General features: G+C 52.6%; 1 pseudogene; it reads right to left on the minus strand.

Annotated features, from left to right (window-relative positions):
* Positions 1–296: 296 nt before the first annotated feature.
* LOC119360461 lies at positions 297–2897 on the minus strand (annotated as a pseudogene).
* Positions 2898–3855: the final 958 nt, after the last annotated feature.

A 3855-nucleotide genomic window follows, 5' to 3' on the forward strand; every position in this document is an offset into this window, starting at 1 on the left:
TTGGGATGGTATAGGGACAAAAAGACACATACACCAATACATCTTTCGACCTCCCTATTTTCATCTTTCACAATGTGATAAACCGAGTTGCGAAAATACAATAGTACATTACCATAACTCACGACTATAATGTAATACTAGTATGATAAACTACTTTCGACGGCACCATTTGGCAATAGCGAAGTATAGGTGAATAATGTTTAATTCCTCCCAAATATAGCACAGAGAAATGGCAACTTATTTTTTTCATAGTAAAATTTATTTAAAGATATTTAGGGCAAGTAATAATAATTTGATTAGGCCACCGTGATGTTGACGGGCCGATCAAAGATCCAGCTAAATGGGATGGGTGTCGTGGGCTGGGCCTTGTGGCGTTTTCGTTCGTGGGCCTTCTCCTCCAACCTTCGGATTTTATGTGGGAGCGCACACACGTAGTCCCGCGCACGCCTCCCCTCATCGGAGAGCCCGGCGGCCACCAACCCCTCCACTCCCCATTGCTTTATCAGGTGCTCCAGAATGCCACGGTAGTCGGAGGCCGTGTAAATGCCGGCCTGGTGCGCCACAGCTCCGTAGTGCGCGAAGAGGTGGGCGTCGCGGCCGTCGGTCATGAGGGACGCCGGCATGACGATCCGCCGACGCATCATGTAGGCCAGCGCGCGCACGGAGCCGTCGGGGTCGATCTCGAACAGCTTCGCCACGATGCGCGTGTAGGCCAGCTCGTGCCGCTTCTCGTCGGCGGCGATGGCGCCGCATATGCGCGCGAGCGCCACGTTGCCGTGCTCCTTGGCGTGCCGCGCGGTGTTGCCGTGGGAGATGAAGGTGGCGCGCTCCTGGAAGGCGACGTAGATGAAGCCATGGTAGGGGCTCCGGGCGGCTTTCAGGACCATCCTGGACCGGATGAGGTTGTGGATGGTCCTCTCGACCTGCCGCATGTCGACGCGTCCGGAGAGGTAGAGGTACCTATTGAGCACGCCGCCGTAACGGTTCTCTTCGGCGGACCAGCCGCGGGTCCAGCGCGCCCAGGCGGTGCCGCTGGAGCCGGTGAGGTCGTGCACGGCCTCGAAGCGGTTCGCCATGCTCTGATAACTCGGCAGGGCCTCCTCCGTCACCATGTTGCCCATGAGGCAGACCGGGTGCGCGTCGGGCAGGCCGGCCGCGCGGGCACGGATATCGCAGCATGCCGCGTGGAAGCCGTCGGCGCCCAGCAACGCCGGGTCCGGCAGCAAGTCCGTTGGCTGCCACGCCACCTCTCAGGGCTTAAGAGCATCTCCAACAGCCGCGCTAAAGCGCCGCGCGCAAAAAACCTGTTAGCGCGCGCTGCGGCTGGTTTTGCGCGCCCGCCTGCGCTGGCTCCAGCAGCGGCGCTATAATGCAGCGCGCACGCGCCGCTCCAGCAGGGCGCAAAAATATAGCGCGCGCGCCGCACAAACCACATGTACATTTCAAAGAAGATGAGCAAAAATGATCAAACAAACAAAATAAAAATCAATAACAAATAGTTCAAAATAAATCATTACAACTCAAACAAATAGTTTATCGTTCAGTACAACAAGAAATAGTTCAAAATAAATTATTACAACACAACAAATAGTTCATGAATAATACAATGTCGAGTGCATATATCATCATGCTCAGTCATAGTTGTACGTACGGCCATTTGCTACAACTGCACAGGTGGCAACTCACCGTTTGCAATCTTATTCATCAGTGGTGACCGGTTGACAACATTGATATCATTCAAAGATCCAGGCATTCCAAAGAATGCATGCCAAATCCAAGTCTCCTGATCGGCCACCGCTTCAAGGATTATAGTGGAACCCTTTTTTTGGCCGTGGAATTGCCCATGCCATGCCTTTGGACAATTCTTCCAACTCCAATGCATGCAATCTATTGAGCCAAGCATGCCAGAAAAGCCGCGCGCTTTGTTCATCGCCAATAGCCTTGCGGCGTCTTCAGCAGTGGGAGATCTCAAATACTCCTCGCCAAACACTTGCACAATTCCCACTGCAAAGCACTTGACACACATGATGGCTTGGCTCTCACCCATAGCCAAATGATCATCAACTAGATCAGCCGGGATACCGTATGCCAACATGAAGTTTGAGCAATACATACCTTGTAGGCGTTTTGTCAAACACCTTGCGGGCGCGGCGCGGCAGCGAGCGCTCGGGTGCTGTTCCTCGGACGACGGAGGCGCGCGGGCGCCGGCGGTACTAGGAGGGGATGGGCGGAAGCGCGGGCGCGCGGGGATAGGCCGGGGAAGCCTGAGACGGTCGCCGGGGTGCGCGGGCGGCGGCGGCGGCGCGGCCGGTCGGGTGTGGAAGCGCGAGAGGAAGAGCGGGCGCGAGCGCTCGAGTGTGCCGCACGCTGTAGTGGGCGCCCGAAATACACCGCGCGGGTAAGTGTTTTTGACCACGCGCCCAACCAGTTTTAGCGCGCGCGCTGGAGCGCCCTGACGCATTACGCGCACGCTAAAACGATCTATTTTACGGCGCGACGCTAGTTTAGCGCGGCTGTTGGAGATGCTCTAAGGAGCGGCACCACGTTCGCCTCCGCCCAGGGCTCTAGCTGATCGAACACCTCTAGCTTGGCCGGCTCCAGGTACGCCAGCCACTCTTCGTCGGTGCCCTCCTCCTCGTGCTTAACCGCAACGGCGGCGCTCCGGCCAGTGCACGTGCTTCGCCTGCGTAAAATCCAGCGATCTATTGAATTGCATGCATGTATACATTCCTACGTACACCTAATTCATCATAGATTCGCCTGAAGTGAAGTACATATGTACGTACGTACCGGTAAGTGATGGTGGTCACCTGGAGACGGAGACCCATACCATTCCTTGTTCTTGTCCATGGCCTTGCTGGTGGACAAGGATGTTTGAGGAGCCATGACGCCGCCATATCGCGCTCTGCTCTACCAAGATGAAAGCGGAGTACATCTTCTTTTGCGTGTCTGGCACATATTTATAGAGCAGCTAGCTTCACTCCTCCGTTAGTGTGCCTATAGCTTCACTCCTCCATGAGTAAGTGCCGGGAGTAAGGCAATACGCATGCAAATTCTATGGAGCGTACATCCGCGTCATGATCAAATTATCGCATTAATTTGCTAAATTCAAAGAGGAATGGCTACATGCAACTCGCCTAACTTTTTATATTTTGGCCAGTTAACCGTTTTAGACCGTTGGATGAAGATCTTACGATGCCTAACACTTCTTCTTCCTCAGCAGACCGCCGCACGGGCCGCCCACCGAACCACCAGCCACCGCCACCCATGCCCCACCACCGCTCCCCACCGCAGCCCCCACTCTAAACCCAAGATAGATAATGTGGTAGCCCTCATGCGAGCCTCTTCCTTCTCCTTCCTTCCCTCCGACGAACTCTCAAAAATCGACTGACTCCAATTTAAAATTCAGTCAACTGTCATTTAGCTAATGTAATTCAGAAAAAAATGATTTATAGACTAGCTTCACACTATGAGTCAAGCGCTGAGAATAACCATTTAAAATGACAAACAAACTTTTCTCCGTACTCTCTCCGATCCATATCAATTAAAGCTACTTTAGTAGAACTTTGTAATAAAGCTGACCGGAGGTAGCATTAGTTGGATCAGAGACTACATTTTGTATAAGTGCCTGAATTTTGTGTGTGATTGTGTACCAGCATTAGAAGGGCAAAATGAGTGAAAAATTCTTCCAATCTGGGATAGCAGTTCTGCTAGTGGGCTGGAAATATATTGTTTGAAAAACTTATCTTTGAACTTACCTTGAATTTTTGTACAACTGAAATTATCTAACCGAATGAGAAAAACAAATGTTGCCGCCAAAGTTTCCAAAGTATTTTAAATCCCGGTTGCATATGC

This window comes from Triticum dicoccoides, chromosome 2B, assembly GCF_002162155.2.
Source record: "Triticum dicoccoides isolate Atlit2015 ecotype Zavitan chromosome 2B, WEW_v2.0, whole genome shotgun sequence".
In the NCBI taxonomy this organism is placed as follows: domain Eukaryota; kingdom Viridiplantae; phylum Streptophyta; class Magnoliopsida; order Poales; family Poaceae; genus Triticum; species Triticum dicoccoides.